The following is a 25,177-nucleotide window of genomic DNA, read 5'->3' on the forward strand; positions in this document are numbered from 1 at the left end:
ACTCTGGAGGCAGAGGCAGGCAGATCTCTGGGCTGTACAGAGAAACCCTGTCTGGAAAAACCAAAAACAAGCAAACAGGAATACCTAGATTTCTCATACATTGCACTCAGACACATGTATTTACACACACACACACACACACACACACACACACAGAGTTCTGACTTTGAAGTCAAAAAACTGAGGCTTTATGTTCCTCAGTTTCTTCTATAACACTTTAAGATAATATGTGTTTTTGAGCCTGAAGCTCACTGTGTAGATGAAAGCAGTATCAAACTTGCAACAGTTCCTTACCAAAGCTGGAGCTATTGGCATGTACTGCCAAACCCAGCTTAATGTAATGCTACTGGGAAAATTACATAGTATTCCTAACACAGGTCAAGACTTGACACAACAAAGGTGCTGTGATGACGGCTGCTAAGTCTTCAGTTTCACTGTCTGACCCTACTGTTCTTTTTACTCTTTTTTGCAAGTAGTTGGCAGACAGAATCATTCATAATTTAAAAACAGTTGTTGCTCAAAGTGATTTCCAGTATCCGAGAGGAGAACTACTTAGCAAAGCCAAGGACCAAGTGTTCTGCTTCTATGCCATGCCTATTCAGGCCTTCACCACAATGTGTCTTTGGCCTTCCATTTCCCAATGGTTTTATGATTTAATCATTGGAAATGGCTGTCTGGTCCTATGTTCTTTAGTAGTTTCTGTCTTTTGAGGGAGGTCACCACTGTCACAGATTACCAGTGTTTTCTATAATTTCAGGATAAGTTGTACGTGCTTTTGGTATGAGATACCATCCTTTTTCCATTTGATCCAAGTGATCTTATACTGTCCCAAACTTTTTGCCCTCCTACTTAGTTTATAACAAAATACTGAAAATTCTTCCACAGGAGGTTTCTATTTCCTTTTACTTTCTTTTTTATGTATGGGTGTTTTGTCTACATGTGTATCTGTGTGCCACTTAAGTGTCTGGTATATAAGGAAGTCAGAAGTGGGCATCGGATCCCCTGGAACTGTAGTTAGAGATGGTTGTGAACCGTCATGTAGGCTCTGGAAATCAGTGAGGGTCCTCTGAAAGAACAGACAATGCTCTTAACTAATGAGCCATCTCTCAGAGGCCAGAACCAAACTATAACTAAGGCTAAAAAGTAGATTTGTTCCAATAACACCATACATACATATACAGCTTCTTCAGGAAAGAAGGGATTTTATCACTTAAAAAGGCTGCCTCTCAGTAAGGACTCCAGAGTGGCCAGCCATGCCAGGCCCCTTGCCTACTCGAATGTAAGATGTGGAGCCAGATGCAGTTTTTCTTTCAGATCAGAAATCGCTGGTATCTACCCAGAATGCTTTGGTGAAGCACACAGTCTAAACTGGAGTCTTGGCCAAAGTGTTTTGTAATTTACTCACTATGTAGGTATATTCCTGCAAAATATGATCTCAACAGCTTAGCTGAAAGCAGGTGTGAAGCATCAGAGTGATAGACATTAATGACCAGTGTTAAAAGGGTAATGTAACCTACAGCCACAGTAACACCTCACAGCCGATGGCTTACACAGTAACAATCAAATGCTTATGCCTTGACCAGGGCTTGGTTTGAGAAGTTCAAGAATGCCATTTATGTTTATCCTTGGCCTGCTGAAAATAAGTGTCACAGTATATATAACCCACTGTCTTGACTGAGTCAAATCCTTTACATTTTTTAGGAACTAGAGAATGGCCAGAAGAGGGTCCTAGACTAGAGTTACAGACAGCTGTGAGCTGCTGTGTGGGAGCTAGGAATTGAACCCAGGTCTTCTGGAAAAGCAGCCAGTGCTCTTAAATGCTGAGTGATTTCTCCAGCCTCAGTTATCTCTTAGCTTAATAAGCCCTTCTTCACATTTTTGCCTTTGCAATGCATTAGTTGCAGAAAGGTCATTCAAATGTATAGTTTTTCACATTTTAACTCTTTGGGTATGATCATTGTGTTACTGGAAATTTGGGGGAATCCCTTCACAGTTGACATATTACTGTGGAAATTGGGATTCCCTTCTGTGGTTCTTAAAAGGATTTAAGAATAGACACAGAACAAAGTTCAAAGACCATTTTATTAGAAATTAGAACCTGGGTGGTGGTGCAGAAGAGGCAGAGACAGGTGAATCTCTTATGAGTTCCAGGATGGCCAGGGCTGTTTGTTACACATAGAAACATTGTCTCAAAAGACCAAAAGCAAGCAAACAAACAAAAGCAAAAAATAAACAAAAATCTTTAATCTTTAATCACCTGCCTGGAGGAAGCAAATGGGAAAGGAGAAACCCAGGCCTTTTGAATTAAGTTGGCATGCTTCAGCAATGTGGCAGATGAGCAGCCTCATGGTCAAGCTGGGGTGAGGCTCCAGAGAAAGAGTAAGCAAGTGCAAAGTGCAAGAACCGGCAATCCCAGCACTTGGGAGGCAGAGGCAGGTTGATCTCTGTGAGTTCAAGGCCAGCCTGGTTTACAAGAGGTACTTAGGTTCCAAGGCCACAAGAAACCCTGTCTCAAAACAAACAAACAAACAAAAGAACCAAAAGGAAGGAAAGGAAGAAAAAGTTATGCCAACCAAACAGCCTCATGGAGGTTCTGTAGCACCTGCACCAGATTTTCTTAGCCTGGATTATTATATTATTATTAAAAATGTTTTTGGTAGCTGGGCAGTAGTAGTGTCTGCCTTTAATCCTAGCACTCAGGAGGCAGAGGCAAGCAGATCTACGTAAGTTCAAAGCCAACCTGATCTACAGATCGAGTTCCAGGGCAGGCTCCAAAGCTATAGAGAAACCCTGTTTTGAAAAAAAAAAAGAAAAGAAAAAAAAAAAAACAAAACATTGAGGATCAACAATATAAAGACTACAAAATCCACTAGTAGGAGAATGTGTATGGTTTTGATATGTCCTCCATCAAAGACGTGGCTATCAAGGAGCCCTTGGTGGACGTGGTGGATCCGAAGCAGCTGGTCATTAATGCCTGCCTTATAAAGGAGATGGGCATTTATACAGTCAAGGCAGAGGACACGACCTTCACATTCCGCTTCTGCTTACAAGAGGTAACCTACTTCACACACTGGAAGCAGACTGTGGTTTATATGGAGGACTACCTAACAGAGGAAAATGGCAAGCAGATCTTTGGCACCATTGGCATGAGGCCCAAAACCAAAAACAGTTATGACTTAGACTTTACCTGGACTTCAACGGCCAGCTAGGTGAGCTCTCTTTCTCCACTGACTACCACTTGTACTGAGGAGGCGTCAGGCTGGTCCTCCTGCAGAAGGAGCTCAGGGGCTGTGCTTGGGGGAATAGGAAGGTACATCGTGACTGTGTTTTTCATAACTTTTTTTTTTTTTTTTTAAAGACTTATGTATTATTTATACAGTGTTCTGCCTGCTTGTATCTCTGCAGGCCAGAAGAGGGCACCAGATCTCATTACAGATAGTTGTGAGTCATCATGTGGTTGCTGGGAATTGAACTCTGGACCTCTGAAAGAACAGCTAGTCTCTTAACCACTGAGCCATCTCTCCAGCTCCATAACTTCTGTTTTTATATGGTTGCATTTGAGCCAATACATCCTCAGCTGACCAGTTTAAAAGAAAAAAAAAAGATGCATAGCCTTCTCAAATTAAAAGATCTGTGATCACAGGTTGATGCTAGATTATAGATCTTCTCTGGTTTCAATTCCATTGACATTTGGATTTGTGTGTGTGTGTGTGTGTGTGTGTGTGTGTGTGTGTGTGTGTGTCTGTGTCCATCCATGTGCTAAGTTTAAAACCCAAGACCACTTACAAGTTACACAAATACTGTAGCACTGATCCACATCTTCAGCCCCAACTGTACTCTATATCAGGACCTTTGTACCATCTGCCTACCTGCCTTTATTTACCTTTGGTACATAATAAGAAATGGCCCTACCCTCCTTGAAAAAACAAACAGGTAGTCCATGAAAGGGTCTAATAATACTCCCAGAAGTCTCCTACTCCTCCCTAACTCTACTTCCTCCTCTGTTTAACTCAGGAATTGTTGCTAGTTTTTCCTTTTATATTATAGGTGAAGCAAAAATACCCTCTCAATTTAGTCAGATAAAGACATAATAGCTAACAATAAGTGATACTTAAAATTCTCCTATAATGCTTGGGGATCCTTCATCATTTACATTCAAGATCTGGGGAGCAGTTACTGCATATACTGCCCCTGCAGAAGACCTGAGTTTGGTTCCCAGCATCCATGCTGGATAGTTCACAATTATTTGTAACTCCAACTCTACAGGATCCAATGCCCTCCTCTGGCCTCTGTGGGTACCTGTACTTACATGTATACATACCCTTACAAAGACAAACACACATAATTAAAAATAAATCTTAAAAAATTTACATGCCAGGGCTGAAGAGATGGCTCAGAGTTTAAGAGCAATGGCTGCCCCTCCAGAGGTCCTGAGTTCAATTCCCAACAACTACATGGTGCCTCACAACCATCTATCATGAGACCTGGTGCCTCTTCTGGCATGTAGGCATATAAGAAGATAGATACATTAAAATAAATAAATAAAACCCTCAAAAAATTTTACATACCAATTTGGATGTGGTAAGACTGTTTTGTAATCCGACCATTTGAGAATGGTGAGGCAGGAAGCTCAAGGAATTCAATATTACCCTTAGCCACACAACAAGTTTGAAAGGCCTTATGTAGACCAGGCTAGCCTCAAATTCATGGATAGTCTACCTGCCTCTGCCTCCTGAGTGCTAGGGTTAAAGTCATGAGCTACCACAACTTTGTTTTATTTTATTGCTTTTTCAGATAGGATCTCTCTACATCACTTTGGCTATCTGGAACTTGCTATATAAACTATGCTGGCCTCAAACCCACAATGCCTCCCAAGTGCTGAGATTAAAAGTTTACATTACTGCCTCCTGCTTTAAGACTTAATTAGCTGGGCAGTGGTGGCACACACCTTAATCCAGCACTTGGGAAGCAAAGGTAGGTGGATCTCTGTATGTTTGAAGTTAGCCTGGTCTACAGAGCAAATCCCAGGATAGGCTCCATAACTACAGAGAAACCCTGTCTTGCCCCCCTCCTCCAAAAAAGACTTAACTTCATAAAAAATAGGGGGTGGCAAGTATGGTGGTAAATGCCTTTAATCCCAGCACTCAGGAGGCAGAGGCAGGCAGATTCCTGAGTCTGAGGCCAGCCTGGTCTACAGAGTGAGTTCCACGACAGCCAGAGCTATTACACAGAGAACCCCTATCTTGAAAAAGAAAAATCACATATATTAAAAAAGAAAATGAAGCAGACGGGTGTGTGTATAAAGATTCTATGAAGGCATAGCAACAAAGAAACTGTCTGTAAATGAAGATTGGCCTCATCAGAAGCTAACCCCTCCAGCATTTTGATTTTGGATTTCCAGGATAGCCAGGGATATACAGAAAACTTGTCTGAAAAAACAAAAACCAAGCCTGGCATGGCAGCAAATGCCTTTAATTCCAGCATTCCAGAGGCAGAGATAAGAGTGAAAACCCAGATCTGTTTGACTGTCAATCTGGACCCGACTTTGGGGAGTCTAATGCCAGGTGGTTCATTGTTAGCATATTTAAAACAGTACAATTTGGGAAAAGGTTTCCTAGCAACAGTCACTCCAATTCTGGTTGCACAATAAAGCTTAAGGTGTGACTACATAGAGACTCTTACAAAGTTCATGTGATCATGAGGGTGGGTTCTATGGCTAAGGCCTAGAGTCTAGTGTAGTCTCAACTGATAGCATAGAGGTCTGTAGTACATAAGACATGCACTAAGGATGGATAACAGTCTGGGAGTCGAAGAATCTGGGATAATCATTCTTGGGAATTTGGGTGAGGTCTGACTCTACAGTAGAAGGTGGGTGAGGTCTGCCTCCACAGATAGTAAAAAAGTCAGGATGTTTCTTAACAAAATCCACTCCTAGCCTTCTGGGCAGCAAAATGGGTATTTTATCTCCTCCATCAAGAAGAGGCCCCTGTGTGGTGTGTTTAGTATTCCTGGTTTTCCATAATGCTTTTTGGTGACTACAAGGACTTCTGTGCCCCCAACACACCGCCACCACCACAACCACCATCATCCCCACCAGCATTTTTTTTTTTTTTGTCTGTGATTTCAAAAATATTTATTTGGGGGACAGGTGTGCATGTAAAAGCTGAAGGACACATTTTGAGAATTAGTTCTCACCTTTCCCACGTGACTGGGGGTAGAACTGAGGTCTTTAGACTCAGCCATTTCATCTTCTGAGACATTTCACTTGCAATTTCTCAAAATATAGCCCAGATTGGCCTTGAACTCAATATTCTTCTATATAGCCCATCCCTAGCTTACAGGTTTATACCACCATACCAGTTCATATGAATATTTTTATGGAATTTGAAATATTGCCAAATTGATTTTCAAAACATACTTCCCAATTTACATGTCTACCAGCAGCAGTTAAGAGTACTAATACCTAATGTTCTTTTTAGTACTGTTTCTCTTGGGGCTAGGCTGATGGCTCAGCAGTTTGCTGCTCTTACAGAGGATGCAAGTTCAGTTCCCAGCACCCACTTTGGGCAGCTTACAACCTCCTGTAATTCCAGCTCCCGGTGACCAAACACCACCTTCTTATCTCCACAGGCCTTGTACTAACATTTACAAACCTACACACAGACACATGTAATTTAAGATATTTATAATTTTAAAAATCTATGAAAAATAAAAATATTTCTCTAATGGAGTAGACAAGAAATTGTTTTAAGGGGCTGGAGAGATGGCTCAGTAGTTAAGCACTTTTTCCTCTTCCAGAGGTCCTGAATTCACACACCAGCCCCACATAGGTGGCTCACAACTGTCTGTAACTTTAGCTCCAGAGGACCCAATGTTTTTACTGGCCTCCATGGGTACACAGACAGACCCAAACATACACACACACTATACACATAAAAATGTCAAAGAAAACAATGAATTGTTTTAATTTTTACTTCCTGTTTAATAATATTGGAGATTTTCAAATATTAGTCATTTGTATCTTTTTGTATGAATTAAGTTTATGCTCTATAAACTATGCATGTACTAAAGTCTACCTTATTGACTTATGCTCCTATGCTCACATATTACAGTGTCACTCCTTTAGCAATATTTGTTCCAATTATTTTCCAGTTGATTTTTTTGTTTTCATTTGTTCCTTTGAGATAGGGTTTCTCTGTGTAGCCCTGACTGTTCTGGATCTTATTCTATAGACCAGGCTGGCCTCAAACTCAGAGATCCACTTGCCAGTGCCTCCCACGTGCTGGAATTAAAGGCATGCAACACCACCCAGCTCAGTTGATGTTTCATTAATTCTAAAATCCATCCAAAATTATGCAATCTCTATTCTTTCCACCATGGTAGAAATTCAGCTAAATATACATATCCACATCCTTTTATAAAAATTTAATATTTATATAGTTATTGAGGTGGCGTCTCACTGTAAGCCCTGGCTGGCTTGGAACTATATTGACCAGGCTAGTCTCAAGCTCGAAGATCTTCTTGTTTTCTTGTTTCTGCCACAGAAGTGCTAGAAATAAAGGAATGTGCCACCATGCTCACGTACATATACTTTTTTTTTTTTTCTTGGAGACAGGGTTTCTCTTTAGCTTTGGAGCCTGTCCTGGAACTCGCTCTGTAGACCAGCCAGGACTCAAACTCACAAAGATCCGCCTACCTCTGCCTCCCGACTGCTGGGAGTAAAGGCATATACCAAGTCCGGTACTTACATATTCTTTTTTGTTTATTAAAGTTTATAAAGACTGATTTTTAAAATCCTGGGGAAACCTATACAGGATACCATACAGACTCCCAGTGATAAGACACTGTGATATGTTAGGCATGATGGGGGAGGTCCTTCTGTATGCTATGAATATATGTTTCTCTTATTGGTTGATGAATAAATGCTGATTGACCATTAGCCAGGCAGGAAGTATAGGCAGGGTTACCAGACTAGAATTCTGGGAAAAGGAGACAGAGAGTGAGTAGAAAGGGAGTTGCCATGTAGCTGCTGAGATAGCAAGAGGTTCAGGCATCACCAATAAGCCAAGACCATGTGGAGACTGTAGTTTTGGAGGCTGGCCTTGAACTCACAGATCTGTGTGCCTCTGCTGGGACTAAGGGCTTGTGCCACCATGGCCTGGCCTCTGAACTCTTATCTGAGTGTTTCCTAGGGTTTCAAAGCCTATGCAAAACTTGGCTGGGGGAGTATCCAACAAACATTGTCCTTTTGGGAAGTTCAGTTAAGGTGTTTTGGTTCATTAATTGCAATGAACAGTTGCCAGGCAAGTTGATGGGACAAAGGAGTATACTGTATGACACACAGAAGCCTCCAATGCCATCCGGGACAGATGAAGTGATGGAGAGGCGGGAGTGAAGAAGCAGAGATTTCTGTCTTGGGTTTTTTTTGTTTTGTTTTGTTTTTTTGCTTACTTGCTTTGTTTTCTTTCATGGGGGTGCAACAGGGATGAGGGGAAGATATGAGGGTACAAAGAGGTGAACAGAATTGGGGTGCATGATGTGAAACCCTCAAAGATTCAATAAAGTTTTTAAAAAAAGATGTTTTGGTTAAGGAAATTGACTTGCTAAAGGTGAGAATTGTATAACTATTAAAAAGCCCTTTGCAAAGTTGCAGTGTCTCAGTCCATGAGAGGCTGAGCCTCCTGAGTCCTCTGCAGCTGGAAAGACTAGATCCATCCTTAAAAGTGCTCTGTGCCTTCTTTCCACGGACCAGAGTGAACCCAAACGAATCCATGCCTGATCTACAACAATGAAACAGTAGATTACAAGTTGGGGAATAAGGGCGGTAGTGGTGCATGTGCTTGGCAAGTGGATGCCTGTTTTACCTTTTCTTTTTTCTAATACAATGCCTGCAATTTATTCCCAAGATAAAAGAGAACAGAAGGAAACCTTTTTTCCCCCTTTTTTGAAAATGGATTTAGAAACTGTTCAGATCTCTGTCAGTTCCCATTCCCAACCAGGTGCCTAGAACAATCTTCTTGCAACCACCTTTGAAAAGGACAGGCACATCTTTCTAGCATTTGACAGGATGCTTCATTGTAGTGGTGGTCGTAGTGGTGGTCCAGGCCGCGGCCACCCAAGCCTTTTATAGAGCTGGACCGGGCCCTGGGTCAGCCTCAGACCTGGCTTCGCCATCCCATGTGTACCTCTGAAGCCTAGTTGACACTGCCTTAGCAGGACTCAACTGGCATGCAGGAAATCAAAGAGCAGAAGTTCCCCCAAGTGCCTTTAATTCTCCACTTTTCTCCCAGGCTAGGGCTCACTGTCTTTAGCATTGAATTGCTGAGGATGCCAACTGTGGAAGCTGGCGGTTAGGGTCTGTGCTGGCTGAGTTCATTGGAGGTTAGAAGTGTAGTGATGGATTCCATTTTTTTGTTTGTTTTTGTTTTCAAGATAGGTTCTGTATTGCCTTGGCTATCCTGGAATTTGCTCTCTAAACCAGGGTGGCCCAAACTGCTGCCTGCCTCTTCCAAGTGCTGGAATTAAAGGTGTGTACCATCCCTGCTTGTCCAATTTTGTTTTAAACTTAGCAACTGAGAAATATTGAGAGCTTCTGTTTTTGTTTTTAATGATATGGTTTCTGTGAATTTTTGTAGTGTGTACTGAGTAAGAGTTTTTCGCCGGTTTTGTTTTGTTTTTTAACTTGTAACCTTACCAAATATGCAGGTCCCACCTCATTAGAACACAGAAACTATGAACCATGCAGCCACAGGCAGACTGGAAGGTGTTTAAACGGTCATGCTTTGTTTACTTTCTCTCCTTTTTAATATATTAGGGAAGAAAATGAACTTCCATGTGGATATTTTCTGAAGTCCTTTTCTTTGTTCAGACTTTAGATTCTCAGGATAATTTTTATCTTGTGTTTTCTTATCACAATACGTTTAGCTTTGTCCAGAGTTCCTTGAAGTCGCTGAATACACCTGCAGAATTAAGGCTTCCACAACTCCTTGCAGAGATGCTCTTGTTTACCAGGCTCCACACGTCTGTTTCCTTTCATAGTGAAGTTGTCTTTGGGTTGTTGAACTACTATTTCCTAGCCTCCCTAGCCCAAGGAAGGAAGCACTGCTATGTCCTTTGGCCTCTGTCCCTCTCTAAGCAGGAAGCCAAACACACTATTTATAAAAATTGAGACAGATTCTATATCGCACTGACTGGCCTCAAATTCACATTACCCCCCCCACACACACACACACACACCAGGGTTTCTCTCTGTATCCACGGCTGCCATGGAACTCGCTTTGTAAAGCAGCCTGCCACTGTCTCCCGAGTGCTGTTGCGTCACCACTCCGGGCTTCTAACTCTTTTAACGTCAACGCTGAACTTCATTTAGGTCTGCCTTACGGTCCAAAACTGTTAGGAACGTCACCAGGATCGCTCGAACCAGCACGGCTGACGCGCTTCTGTAATCTCCCGAGTTCCGATTTTCACGTGGGCCACCACCTCTGCAGGTACCTCGGGTCTCCGCAGACATGAGTTCACGCGCACCTCCACCTAAGTGTGACTGAACACTGCGGCGGACCGAAGCCCTTCCTCAGCACACGGACACACACGTCCGTCAGACGTCACTGAGCACCGAGGACAACACGGAGACTACGTGGGACAATCCCGCAGGCGCGGCGCCCTTCCTTCACAGAGGAGCAGCCCCAACCCTCCCCACCGGAACTACCTCCTCCTCAGCGCCCGGCGCGCCCACGCACGTCAGCGCTGACGCTCGGGAGCCGCCCCCCATCCGACGCAGGTGGCCAGCGCGACACGCGCATGCTCACTAGTTGGGGTCACGGGAGGCTCGGGGCGCTGCCATCTGTTGCGCCGCCCTCGGGAGCCGGCAGATCCGGGTCTCGTGGCTAAAAGTGACGTGGTCTGTCGAATCCAAACAGAGGGGAGGAGGCCGTCGGCCAGCAGCAGCGGCAGCGACAGCGGCGTCCGGAGCGCTCCCGGCTGCAACCCTCCCCGCCCGCCGCTTGTTTGGGCGGGTGAGTGTCCCCCTGGCCCACCGCCCTCCTCGGCGACCTTCTTCGCGTCGCCACTTCGGTGCCCGCGCGCTCCCGGGGACCGCGGCGGCAGAGAGGGCAGCTCCGTTTCGGCGCTGCACCCAGGGAGCCCGCGGCCACCGGCCGGGCAGCCTGCAGCTGGGCTGGACGGGCACCTGCAGTCCGTGCGGACGCTCTCACTTTCAGGGCCCGATAGGAGCGTGGGCATGCAGGGGATTGGGGACAGTAGCCCCGAAAGCCGGGCGGTGGCGTTTGCCCGGTGGGTCCGAAGAAGCCACCCGGACGCGGCCCTTTGTTGTGTTGTGCCAGAGCCCTTTTTATCCTCCATTGTGTTGCGGATTTAAAAGATTCCCCTTTTCTGTTGGTTCTGTACGTGGAGCCCGGGCTAAAAATGGGCAGGTAGCAGCACCGTTATTGGAAGGAATTCAGGGCGATAGCCTAGCAGTGGTTTGAAATCCGTGTCGCTGCTTAGAGCCGAAGTTTTCCGAAGTGACTGTTTAAAGGTTAGGATTTTAGCTAAGATGATACTTGGCTAATTGTAGAGATGCAGCAGGATGCTTTTAGTTGCCCCAGTTGGGAAAACCGAGAATGTGGCCTTGATAATGGAATGCCTTGGGTTTGCATCTGGAGCGGCGGATGAGCTCCAGCAAACATTTATACCAGCAAGTATTTATACCTGCATTTGTAGAAAAGACCCTCCCGATTTTGTGTCGTGTTTTCAGAAACTGCTAGCAGCTATTCGTACAAAAATTTGGAAAAGCCTACAGTTTCCCAAGTGTTTGTCTGGAGACGCTTCGGAGGCGTTCTCGCTGCCCTGTGTCTGTTGTGGAGGTTAGGGGAAGCTACTGCGTGCTCCTGCTTCAGGTGACTGACTCACTGCTCACGCAGATTCCTTTAGAGTAGTCGTCCTCCGTAGTCAGACCTGAAACGAAACTTGGGTGTCCCAACGTGGTTTAAAGAGGGGTATCTTCCCCTCTCTGAGATCCTCAGTTGAAGTGCTTCTGTGGTAAGCAGCAGGAAAGAACGACAAAACTATGTGATTGCTTTTTATCAAATCTGGGAAGAATTCTTAGGAATTTAGATTCCTTCTTTGAAGGCTGTGCCCTTAGGCATTAACGGACCAGTTAGCGAATCTTTTCTCCTGTGTAGGTCATGGATTTTTCCCTTTCCTTACTAGGAACCCTGTTGATAAAGATAAAGGGAATTTTTTGCACTTTCTCTGTTTTAGATTTAAAAAAAAAACCCTTTATACTATCCTAAAACAATTTTTCGCTTGTATGAAATGTTCTTTTAATGATTGGAGAAAACGTTGATAGAAATACATGAGAACAGAATAGCAATCCTGTCTCTCAACTTGCCAAGTGTTGATACCTTTGCATTTATTTATTTTATAAAATATGATGTCGTCATGCTATCTGCAACACCCCCCCCCCCAAAAAAAAATCCGATTTCACTGTGTAGGCCCAGCTGTTCTGGAACTCACTCTGTAGATTAGGCTGGCATTGAACACACAGAGATCAGTCTGCTTCTGCCTCTTGAAGTGTGCCACCACTGCCCAGCTGCATGTGTGTTTTGTTTTTTAATTTTTATTTAATGTGTTTGGGTACTTTGCCTATATGTATGTATGTCTGTGTACCTTGTGCGTTCCTGGGTGCCCTAGGAGGTGTTGAATCCTTGGGTTTGAGTTATAGGAGGTTATGAGCTGCCGTGTGGGTGCTGGGAACCGAACCCAGGTCCTCTGCAAGAGCAGCTAATGCTCTAATCCCCGTGCATTTGTATTTTTTGTTTGTTTGTTTGTTTGTTTTGTTTTGCTGTGCACTTAACATACTGGCACTTTTTCCTCCCTCCCTCCCTTCTTTGCTTCCTTCTTTTCTCTTTTTCTTTTCTGAGACAGGGTTTCTCTGTGTAGCTCTAGCTCTAGTCTTGGAGCTCACTCTAAACCAGGCTGGCCTCAAACTCTTGAGAGCTACCTGAGTGCTAGGATTAAAGGCTTGTACCACCACCTCCTGGCAACTGCCATTTAAAATTTTTTACTAATTTATTCATTTTTTGCAGCTGTGGACTGTGGATCTTTTAGGGTGAAGTGCACTATGTTGGAAAATCAATAGTTTTTTTCCCCCCCTCCCAAAACAGGGTTTCTTTGTGTAGAAGCCCTGGCAGTCCTGGTACTGGCTCTGTATACCAGGCTGGCCTCAAACTCACAGGAGATCTGCCTGTCTCTGCCTGGCAAGTGCTGGGATCAAAGGTGTGCACTGTTGCTGCCACAACCCGGCAGCAATAGCTATTAATGCCCTGGTGTTGAAAGTTTTCCTCCTGTGTCTCTATGATGATATTATGAGATTTAAGAAATCATTAGACATAGTATGAGGTGTGAGGCTTAGCTTTCTATACTCTCAAGGCAGCAAGTGCAAAGTGGAATTTGAGAAGAGTCTTATTTAGTAGTTCCACACAGGTAAATTTAGGTATAATCCTTAGTTATATCATGCTCCAAAAGCTGAGTAGCTGTTAATACCCCAGCCATGAGACCCTGGAGGTATTTACTTAGCGCACTTAATGTATTTTGTTAGTTTAGTGTATGTGCCATCTGGTGCAGGGTTTTTGTTGTTTTATTTTTAAACATTAACACCAAAGGAGAATGCCCTCTTTAACCCAGCTTCAAAGGCTAAGTACCATGAAGAGTCCTAAGTCTGCTAAAGCCAATTTGGGTTGATATCTCATAAGCTTTTCTAAGACCTATAAATCTCTATTGTCACTTATCTCCTGAGTAATTAATTTCAGATGCTTAGTACACTCTGACATGGTTCTGTTTTCTTTCATTTTTACAAGACTTTTTGTTTTGTTTTTTGAGACAGGGTTTCTCTATATTGCTTTGGAGGCTGTCCTGGAACTAGCTTTGTAGACCAGGCTGGTCTCGAACTCAGATATCCACCTGCCTCTGCCTCCTATGTGCTGGGACTAAAGGCATGCGCCACCAATGCCCGGCTATGATTTTTTTTTTCCCACAAAAGTTTTACATTGTGAAATGTGCACTTGAGAGAGAACGTGTGCCTGTGCACGCCAAAGAAAGCCAGAAGAGGGAGTTGGACTCCCTGGTGCTAAAGGAGCTAAAAGTGGTTGGTTGTGAGTTTGGTTATGAGCTGCCAGACAAGGGGACTAAGAACCAAACTGGGGTCTTCAGGACAAGTAGCAAGTGCTGTTAATGGCTGAGCCATGCCTCCAGCCCCTTTAATTAAAGTAAATAATAGCACTTAGGATGTGTTCTTTCCTCATTTCTGGTGCTACCAATTTTGCTAGACTATCACCATCTCTTATGTGGTCAGCTTCCTGGCCTCTCTCCAAGTTCAGCTGTGTATTGTGCATTTCTCCCATCACAGCCTCCGAGATTCCTTAAAATGTAAATGAGATTGACACACACACATACACACACACACACACACACACACACACACACACACACACACACACCTACCTCTGTAAGTCTCCCATTCGGAGTAAAACCCTAGCCTGGCATGGTGGAGTGCACCTTTAGCCCAGCACTCTTGGGAGGCAGAGGACAGCCTGGTATCAGACTTGCTAGGCACTTCCTATTTGCCTTTGCTTTCTTCTGTTACCATTCTTGTGTTTCTGTATTCTACCTGGTCCTGGGCTGTGGAGATTGGCCACATCAGTATAGTCCTGCTTTCCATCCCTTTTTATTATGTCTGATGCTACTTTGTGAGCTACCTTAAGGTCTTTGCTCTTCCTGTACCTCTGGCTTCAATATTCTCCCGGTCTGCTTTGGCCAATCCATTTTGGTCATTCAGGTTGTATTTCAGATGTTGGCTTTTCAAAGAAATTACCCCATTTTTCTGTTCTTTTAAAAATTTTATTCACAGCATTTACCACTAAATGATTGCCTTTATTAAGGGTTTTTTTTTCTGATTTATACTGGATTGTGATGGTATACATCTTTAATCCCAGCACTCTGGAGGCGGAGGCAGGCAGTTCTATGAGTTTCAGGCCACTCTAATCTACAGATCAAGTTCCAGGACAGCCAGGGCTACACAGAGAAACCCAGGGGTGGGGGTGATTCTTACACTGACAGTTCTTCAGGTATTATAGGAACTCTGTTGATTGAATGAATGAGCTTTTGGACATAGCTGTGCTCCTCTTTAGACCTATTCTTTATCAGAAGACTAGTATTCAGCACCTTCTTATAGGACAGTTTAATCTATTTGAGACCTAAGGGACCTTGGAGAGGTGGGTTCCCAGAATCTGTATTCTCCCCAACCCATTTTCCTTTGGTGCTATGACTTGAACCCAGAACTTTGTGCACTGCCTACCCCTGAGTTACACCCCAGACTTTGGCTATAACTTTTTGTTGTGTTTTGTGGAAGGGTTTTATGTAGCCTAGGGTGGCCTGGGATCCATCTTGAACTTCTGATCCTACTTTTTCCACCAGGCTTTAGTTTTTTGGGGCGGTGTCTTGGCTCCACAGCTAGGGCTGGCCTTGGTTTACTGGAAGTCTTCCTGTCTCTTTCCCCAGAGGTTTCCCCAGTGTAATTACAGACATGAGCCACCACACCCAGCTCCAGATTTGCACTTTTCAACAAATCCTTTGGGTGATTTTAAGTTTGAGAATGTTTCTTTTTTATTTTTTAAAAGATTTATTTATTATGTATACAGTGTTCTGCCTGCATGTATCCCTGCAGGCCAGAAAAGGGCACCAGATCTCATTACAGATGGTTGTGAACCATCGTGTGGTTACTGGGAATTGAACTCAGGACTTCTGGAAGAGAGCAGTTAGTGTTCTCAACCACTGAGCCATCTCTCTCTCTCTCTCTTTAAATTGAGAATGTTTCTTTTTTAATGTCTCTTTTTCTGGAAGATAGTTCTTTTATACTAGTTCTGATTTGGGGAAACAGAGTGTGTTAGATAAGGTTACTATGCTAAATATTACTCTTTTTCATGTAGCTCCAAAGTAACCTAGATGTAAGTTTTCCTACCCTCATCTTAGAGAAGAGGACACTGAGACATAGTGAATGGTCTCTGAGCTGGTCTCACTGCTTGTGAGCTATAGCATTTAGATCTGTACACACAGCTTTCACTAAGCTGTTTTTTTTTAATTAAGATGTATTTATTTTTATTTCATGCATATGGGTGTTTTGCCTGCACGCATATATACTATGTACATGCAGTACTCACGAAGGTCAGAAGCGGCACCGGATCTCCTGGAACTGGGATTTTTCACCATGTGAGTTTCAGATACTCTACAAGAGTGAACCTTCCCTCCAGCCCTAGGCTGGATTTTAGTTATTTTAGTATTTTCTGTCCAATTTACAATTTACCTGGAAGATATATTGTTTTTGTGAGGTTTTGTATTTTATATTTAAACATTTTTTGTTGCTGTTGTATTTGCCTGAAGTTGCAGAGTTAGGAGACAATTTTTAGAGACACTCTAACACTCTAAGTATGCTGCTATTTCTGACTACTCAGGATGCTAAGATAGGAGGACCATTTGAAACGAGCATGGGCAGCATAGTGAGGCCTTGTTTCTAGCAAATCAAAACAAAACAGTAAGAACAAAAACAAAAACAAAAAATGTCTTCCAGGTCTTCTTGCTTTGGTCTGAGAGCCTACCAGAGCTAGCTTGAAGTAAGTTGGGAGTATTTTCTTCTTCCTTGTGTATTACTTTATAGTCTTCCCATCAAAAAGATAGCCTTCTTGTTAGGTCATTTATTACTACATCTATTGATGTGTCTTACTCTTTGGAATGCCTTAGGATAAACAAGACCCTTTGCAAATGAGGGAGAGAAATTAAATGTGACTGCTTAGTTCATGGCTAAGACTTCAGCACAGACAAGGACTGGTGTTCTAAGTCTTCTGTCCTCTTTCTGTTGGGGCTTAGGTCACACATGCCATTTACAAGCTGTAGCTTCACTTAGGGACCTTGGGCTTCTATTAATAGCCATGTATTTCTCCCTCTACCTCATGTGCTTGTTACTGAAAAATTACAATGGGCTTAAGTGACATTTAAAACCAACTGTGGTCCTGTAATCCTCTCAGAAGTACTTGCATTTTCCTTGTCTCTTAATTACCATTTTTATTTTATGATTGGATGTTTTGCCTTCATGTATGTCTGTGCACCATATAAGTGCCTGGTGCCTGAGAAGGTCAGAAGAGGGCATCAGATCCCCTGGAACTGGAGTTACTGATGGCTGTAAGGCACCATGTGGTTTCTGGGGAACAAAACTGGGTTCCCTGGAAGAGTAGCCAATGCTGTTAACTGCTGAGCCATCTCCTGCAATTTCTGTCTGTTTTTGTTTTTTTTTTGAGAAAGTCTCATAAAACCCATGATAGACTGTTAACTCCTTCCTTCCCTTTTCTGTCAGCGCTGGGAATTGAATCCAAGGCCTCTTACAAGTTATGCAAAGACTCTCACATTAAGCTACATGTTAGACCCACTAAACATGATTTCAACTGGCTTCATACTATAAAATATTTTGAATAAAATCACTTGAAGTTTTCAGTTTACTCTGGGCATAGAAGCATTTTCCATACTTACAAGTAATACCATGAAGAACCATGTTGAGTTAAACTCTGAAGAATTATAGTAACCATTTTAATTATAAAATAAGCCATAGCAGAGTATGGAGGCACGTCTTTAATCTCAGCCCTCAGGTGGCAGAGAAAGGCAGATTTCTGAATCTGAGACAAGCTTGATGTACATAGTGAATTCTAACCCAAGCAGAACTTCACAGTAAGACTGGAAAAAAGAAAATAATATTGGGGCTGCAGAGATGGCTCAGAGGTTAAGAGTACTAACTGCGCTTCCAGAGGTCCTGAGTTCAATTCCCAGCAACCACATGGTGGCTCACAATCATCTGTAATGAGATCTGGTATCCTCTCATGGTGTGCAGGCAGAACACTGTGTACATAAATAAAGAAATAAACCTTTAAAAAAAACTAGAGAGTTGGCTCAGTGTTTAAGAGCATTGACTGTTCTTCAAGGACCCGGGTTCGATACCACATGGCAGCTCACAACTTTCTGTAACTCCAGGATCCAACACCCTCACACAGACATACATATAGGCAAAACACCAATGAAATACAAATACATTTTGCTTTTCAAGACAGGGTTTCTCTGTGAAGCTTTAGAGCCTGCCCTGGAACCAGGTCTTGTAGACCAGGCTGGTCTTGAACTCATAGAGAGGCAGGCAAACCTGCCTTTGCCTCTCAAGTGCTGGGATTAAAAGCATGCCCCACTACTCCCTAGCATAAAACTTTTTTTTAAGTAATAGTAAATTAATAGAAAATAAACCATATTTAAAACATTTTAATGACTAAAGATAAAACTAATAATAATTCAGTCTAGGCAGTATGCATGCACTGAGATATGCCTAGAAAATCTAGGTGAAAGTTTGCTTTAGAAGCCGCCTCTGAAGAGAATTCTGTCTTACTTTCGATTTGTTTTTACCTGGAGTGGCAGGTATTTGAAATTTTTAAATTTAAAATATGTATTATTTTAAAATAACTGAAAACTTGTATATTTTTTTAAACCAACATTCAGTTGTATAGTGGAGCTTATACATACATATTTAATAATATTTTTAGTGGCAGTGCTTTTATTTTGGAGAAAGTTTCCCCCTGTTGCTTTTTTTCATACGGGATTTTCATTTCCCATTTTGCTTTTTTTTAAATTTCGGTCAAAACACAGATGTGTCAGCTTTGTGCAGGGGCATTGTGGAGCTGCTTTCCGCTTGCCTGTGCTGGCTGACCTGACAGGGCAGCATGAGCAGGGCTCCTGGGATTTCACACCTAACTGTGCTTCTCATCAGGGTGTGAGTGCAGCAAGCATCTTCCAGAACTTAGAGGTCAGTGCTTTGAGGGCTAGTGCCTTTTGTCTTCCATGATAGTTGGGTTTTGTTTGATTTGGTACATTTGTCTCCCTATGTAGCCCTGGCTGTCCTGGAACTCACTATGTAGACTAGGCTGGCCTCAAACTCACAGAGATTGTCAGTGTCTGCCACCACCACTCTCAGCTGTCATTATATTTGATAAAGCACAGTAATTCTTTTTTTTTTTTTTTAAAGCTCTTTATTTATGTTTTTTTGGTATCTGTGCTGTGTCTGCATGTGTGCCTACATGCCAGAAGGATTCAGATCTCATTACAGATGGTCATGAGCCACCATGTGATTGCTGGGAGTTGAACTCAGGATCTCTGGAAGAGCAGCCAGTGTTCTTAACCTCTGAGCCATCTCTCCAGACCCGAGCTCAGTAATTCTAACACAGCTATTGAATGGTACTTTATTAGCATTTGTGTGTAACATATCCACGGTAATTACAGATGTCTAGTGTGGGTTTTTTTGGTTTTTTTTTTTTTGTTGTTGTTGTTTTTCAAGGCAGGGTTGCTCTGTAGCTTTGGAACCTGTCCTGGAACTCAATCTCTAGAACTGGCTGGACTCAAACAGAGAGATGTTCCTGCCTCTACCTCCCAAGTTCTGGGATTAAAGGTGTGTGCCACTACTGACTGGCTTAATTGAAACATTTATTTGGCCATTTATGGTAAAATTTTTCCCCCTGTACCTTGACCAGGTAGAGTGACTCTTGGAGAATGTACATAAAGTATAGCTGAGAAAAGAGAAGAAATCAATGGGCTTCAGGGTAGGTGGCCCTCTTTTTTCCCTTCCTTCGTGTGCAGAAGAATAGTGTCTGATCCCAGGAGAGTGTATGCAGTGTAAGGCAGCTTACAACTGAGGGTTAGATGACGTCCATTGAGTTGGCCCTGGCCGGTCTCAGTTCACAAAAGTTCTCCCTTGATCTTTGCACATTCCTCTAGAGTGAATAGTTTGTTACCAGTCCTGCTTCAGATAGACTGAAGGCACCCAGGCTAAGTGCTTTATCCCTCTCAATAATGCTGATAATGCGAACTCTTTAAGACGTTCTGTGTGCTAATGCTTTGATGGCTTGGTAAACTGTCTAAATCGATTCCTGGAATGAGTCAATTACAGGGAAGTATTAAAAAGTCATTTTAAGCTGGGTGGTGGTGGTGCATGCTTTTAGTTCCAGCACTTAGGAGGCAGAGGCAGGTGGATCTCTATGAGTTCCAGACCAGTCTGGTCTACAAGAGCTGGTTCCAGGACAGCCCCTAAAACCATAGAGAAACCCTCAAAAAACAACAACAAAAAGTCATTTTTAAAAGGCACACCAGGTGGTGGTGGCACACACCTTTAATCCCAGCAGAGGCAGGCGGATCTTTGAGGGTTCAAGGGCAGCCTGGTCTATGGAGCTAGTTGTTCCAGAACAGCCAGGGGGACTGTACAGAGAAACCCTGTCTTGAAAATAACAAAAAAAAAAAAAAAAAAAAAAAAAAAAGGAAAGGCAGTGTTGAAAACATAGTATGATCCAGAATGATTATTTTCTCAAAAAGTGTATTTGAAACCTTGACTGGCAACATGTTACTATTAGAAGGAAGATTTGTAACAGAACCTGGTGTGGTGGCACACAGTCTGAATCCCAGCACTTCACTGTGGATGCAGGAGGATCGGCAGCTCAAGCAAGGCAGTCAGTTCAAGGCCAGCCAGGGCTACATGAGACCCTGTCTTAGCACCTCTTCCCCACACCTCGTCAAACAGGACCTTAGAGAAATTTCGCTGCTTCTGTCTTATGGACATGACCACTGTGAAGGAGGCACAGCCTCCAGAGTGTGAGTGACTGTTTTTTTATAAACCTAGGCAAGTGGTATTTGCTGTAGCAGCTCAAACACACTAAGTGAATTGGAAGCAAGATGGGTTGCTGCTTCATCAAATACCTAGATGTGAAGTGGCTGTGTACCTGCCCAATGCATAGAAACTTAATGGAGGTTTGAAAGTGCGCAATAGTAAGCTTCCCTGTTCACAAGTGCAACCTTGGAGATGATTGTGGTGAGGGCTGAGGAGAGAGCTGTTGATAAACCTCATTCTTAGAGAATATGCTTGAGTAGTCCTGTATTCAGCCTGTGTGTGTGGAAAGCAGTGAGAAAGCTTGGCTGGGTTTGGGAGAGTACAGGGTATGGCAGCCAGAACTTACTTTTTTGTTTTGTTTTGTTTTGTGCTGGGCATTAGATCTCAAGCTGCCTTTTGATGAGGACATGGGTGATCAGGTACCTTTCACAGATAGATGACCACAAAAGCACTTTAGAAATTATGAGGCTGTTCCTCCCATCGTTCAGAAGGTCAAGGGACAGACTGATACAAGGCTCATGCTTTCAGGCTCCACGTGGACTGCGTGTTCTATGGAAGCTTTCCCTTCATAGGTAACAGTAAATCCTGGTAGCTGCACACTGCCTGTCACAGGTTCATATCTGTAGAACACTTTGCCTCAAGATGAATCATATACTGAGTCTGGCCCTTGTTTAGATGGCATCCATTCATTTAGTAGTCAGCCTATGTTTGGCAGGTACTGTGTCACCGAACTATACTCCCAGCCTGATGATACTTTGGGAAGTGTTTGGCTTTCAAATTAATTAATTTATTTATTTTCATCATCATTATTATTGCTGTTGTTACTTAGTTTTTTGAGACAGGATTTCTCTGTGTAGTCCTGGTTGTCCTGGACTGGCTCTATAGATCAGGCTGGTGGCCTCAAACTCAAAGAGATCTGCCTACCTCTGCCTCCTGAGTGCTAGGATTAAAAGCATGAACAACCACTCAGCCCAGCATATGGGAGTTTTATTTGTTAGGTATGCTGTGTTGATGTGTGCATGTGGGTGCAGGTACTCAAAGGCCAGAACAGGGTGTCGGATCCCATGGAGGTAAAGTTATGAACCACCTGATGTGGGTGTTAGGAATTGAACTTGGGTCCTTAAAGAGCAAGATATGCTTTTAACTGCTAAGCAAATCTCCAGATTGTAGACTTTTTTTTTAATTATATTTTTGGGAGGGGACTGGGAGTGAGCATGAATGCAATGATGGCTTGTATAGATGTCACAGGATAATTTGAGAAAATTTGTTCTCTCCCGCTATAGGAGTCTGAGGATCAAACTCAGAGTGTCAGTCTTGGCAGCAGGCCCCGTTACCCACTGAGCCATCTGAGACAGAACTTTTTTTTTTTTTTTTTTGGACTTTTTGAGACAGGTTTTCTCCATGTAATAGCCTTGGATGTCCTGGAACTCACTCTGTAGATCAGGCTGGCAAACTCACTGAGATCCACCTGCCTCTGCCTCCCAAGTGCTGGAATTAAAGGTGTGTGCCACTACCACCTGGCTTGACTTTAGACTTTTGACCTGATACAGGAGTAAGTATTGGGGGATATTAGAATAGAATGAGGTATTTTGTATTTGAGAAGGACATGGATTTTGTGAATTTTGGGGAGTGGGCAAGGGTAAAGTGCTACGGTGTGAATGTGCCTCCTTTCATATATTGAAAATTTAATCACAAGTGTAACAGGAGATGATTAGATAATGAGGGCAGAGAGGAGAGCCTCCACAGGTTGACTAGTGCCCTTATTCCCCGAGCTTGCCCTTCCTTACCATTCAGTAATGCAGTAAGAACTTACCATTGATGTCCAGAGAGCAGGCCCTCTCCAGATACACAAGTCTGCCAATACCTGACTGCCTTGGATACCTGCACGCACCTAGCCTACACATACAAACAACATACACATAAATAAAAAAATACATGTTTTAAGTAAGTTAAGCCTAATAGAAATGGGCTACAAGGAAAAAAGTAGTAGTTGTGGTATGTGTGCATTTTGAGCTTTTTGCTCAAGGTTGGACTGGTGAAGTAATTTGTAATATTTGGACAGTCGTTTTGTGTGCTGGAATGAAATTACATTGTGTTAAGTAATTTTAGTAATTCAGCTGCCCATTGGTTGTTCTTGTATATCTTTGTGTAAACTTTTCTGCCTGTTCTTAGGGTCCCTAAGGATTTATTAGTGAACTTGTTTTTAGGAAAGGAGAAATGAGAAAGCTGGAGACCCTTTTCTATGTGCTGTGTGGTTTTGGGTAAGCCACTGAAACTCTGAGGACCATAGTTCCTTCCTCTTTATTTTAGTGTGTTATGAGTAGTTTCTCTGCCAGCCTGGTCCCACCGCTGTGCCAGCCACAAGTAACACACAGAGACGCTGTATTAGATATAATTCTGTTGGCCAGTTACTAGTTTCTTATCGGCAAGCTCTGTCTTAAATATTACCCCATGTCTATTAATCTAAGTATTTCCACGTGGTCTCATCTTACTGGAGAGAGGGGCCGGCATTCTGCTTTCTCCAGTCTCTCTCTGCTGACTCCTTACTACTTCCTCTTTCCTCCTTCTCTACTAGTCCTGCCTATCTTGCTCTCCTATTGGCCAATAGTGCTTTATTCATTAACCAATAAGAGAAACATATTTACAGAATGACATCTCCTATCATTAATGTTTCTTCTCTTTCCTTTCTCTCTTCCAACCCCCACCCTCTTTTAAAACTTACCTGAGACAAAATCTGCATACCCTTGGCCTTCTTGGAACTTCACTATGTATGAGGTACCAGCTAGCTTTCTTTAAATAGGTAGGTAAGGGCGGGGATGCAACTCAGTCAATAATGTGCTTGCCTAGTATGCATGAGGCCCTAGATTTGATGCCCAGCACTATACAACCAGGGCTTTGTAGTCCACGACTGTAATCCCAACACTTTGGAGGTAGAGGTAAAGGACCAGAGAAGTTCACAGCTAGGTCTCTAATTCTAGCACTCAGGAGACAGAGGCAGGTACATCTCTGCAAGTGTGAGACTAGCCTGGCCTTATATAATGAGTTCTAAGCCAGCCAAGACTACATAGTGAGACCCTTTCTTAACAAAAAAAAAAGTGGAGAGAATTGCTATGATAGGACTACATGTAAGGTTCTCATTTATTGACTGTACATGAAAATTGGTACTTTTTTTTGTTTGTTTGTTTGTTTAGACAGGGTTATTGCTTTGGAACTAGCTTTGTAGACCAGGCTGGCCTCGAACTCATATTCACCTGTGTCTGCCTCCTGAGTGCTGAGGCTAAAGGTGTGTGCCACCAGCACCCAGTGAAAATTGGTAATCTTTAGTCTGAACCTTATACACAGTGCTCCTTCAAACAGCCTTCCCAGCCACCATGCCCCGTTGTTTCTTTATATTTCTGTTCACCATTAGCTTCTATGCAACTAGATGTTTGCTCTCCTTTCCACCTGCTTTACTCTCTATCTTTTCAATAATACGTACTCTGAAATCAAGAATACTTTTGAAAGTTGGGGCCTTCCCCCCCCCCAAGACAGGGTTTCTCTACAGCCCTGGCTGTTCTGGAGCTCACTCAGTAGATCAGGCTGACCTTGAACTTACAGAGATCCACCTGCCTCTTCCTCATGATTGCTGGGACTAAAGGCATGAGCCACCAATGCCTGGGCATTTTCGGTGTTTTTAAAATGTAAGAGTACTGGGCATGGGGATGCACGCCTTTAGTCTCAGCCCTCTGGAGGCAGGAGCAGGCTGGTCTCATTCTAGGACTGCCAGGCTACACAGAAAAACCCTGTCTCACAAAACACAGCAAAAGGTAAGAATATATGTTTTTTTTTTTTTTAAGTTGTGTTTATCTGCCTGTGTTTGTTTAAGTTGGGACAACTTGTGAGAGAAAGTTCTTCCACAAGATGGGCTCTGGGAATTGAATCCTGTTTGTCAGGCTTGCTGGGAGATAACAGTTAACTGATAAATCACCTTGATGGCCCAGAGATAACTTTCTTCACTGACCAGTGTTTAGAGTATTACAAAAATGTATTATTACAATTGGTTGCTATGACAAGAGTCAGGGAGTTCTAACTCCTAGGCAAAAAATAATTGATATTTTAGGTATATGATGGGTTTATTTTCTGGATGATTGAAATGGTTTTGGTACAGCTTTAGCAGTTTTCAACAATAGTGGGCAAGCCTCAGCATGAGTCTGTGTGCCTTTTCCTTGCCTGTTTCCCAGCAGAGATGCTGCTGCTGTTCAGAAGTGTGCCATTAAGTAACAGGAAGCCCAGGGCTAGCTGTCTAATTTCTGTAGCATTCTGAAGTTGTCTTTGTAAGCTTGAAAGGGCTGTAATTTGCATAATTGGTCCTATGTCTAACAGAGACTGAGGCCTCTTCTGGCATTCATACTATGACTTCCTCTCCAAGGTTTGTATATTACAAAGACATTTGAATGTGATGAAATT

At 43.0% G+C, this 25,177-nt stretch overlaps 1 protein-coding gene across 5 annotated transcripts in view; it reads left to right on the plus strand.

Annotated features, from left to right (window-relative positions):
* The window catches only part of Smim14 (small integral membrane protein 14), an 81,424-nt gene that overhangs the window by 31,762 nt on the left and 24,485 nt on the right, over nucleotides 1–25,177 (plus strand). The window contains exon 1 of one of the 5 annotated variants that reach the window (XM_051198406.1): nucleotides 10,468–10,487. The exons of 1 other annotated variant lie outside the window; for it this stretch is intronic. The gene's annotated coding sequence lies outside the window, so the exon portion shown is untranslated. Of the gene's footprint in view, nucleotides 1–10,467; nucleotides 10,488–10,816; nucleotides 11,013–11,744; nucleotides 11,895–18,790; nucleotides 18,884–25,177 lie in introns of those variants that run through there. 3 more of the 5 variants (XM_051198401.1, XM_051198405.1, XM_051198404.1) reach the window with 3 other exon arrangements.

Source organism: Phodopus roborovskii, unplaced genomic scaffold (assembly GCF_943737965.1).
Source record: "Phodopus roborovskii unplaced genomic scaffold, PHOROB, whole genome shotgun sequence".
In the NCBI taxonomy this organism is placed as follows: Eukaryota; Metazoa; Chordata; class Mammalia; order Rodentia; family Cricetidae; genus Phodopus; species Phodopus roborovskii.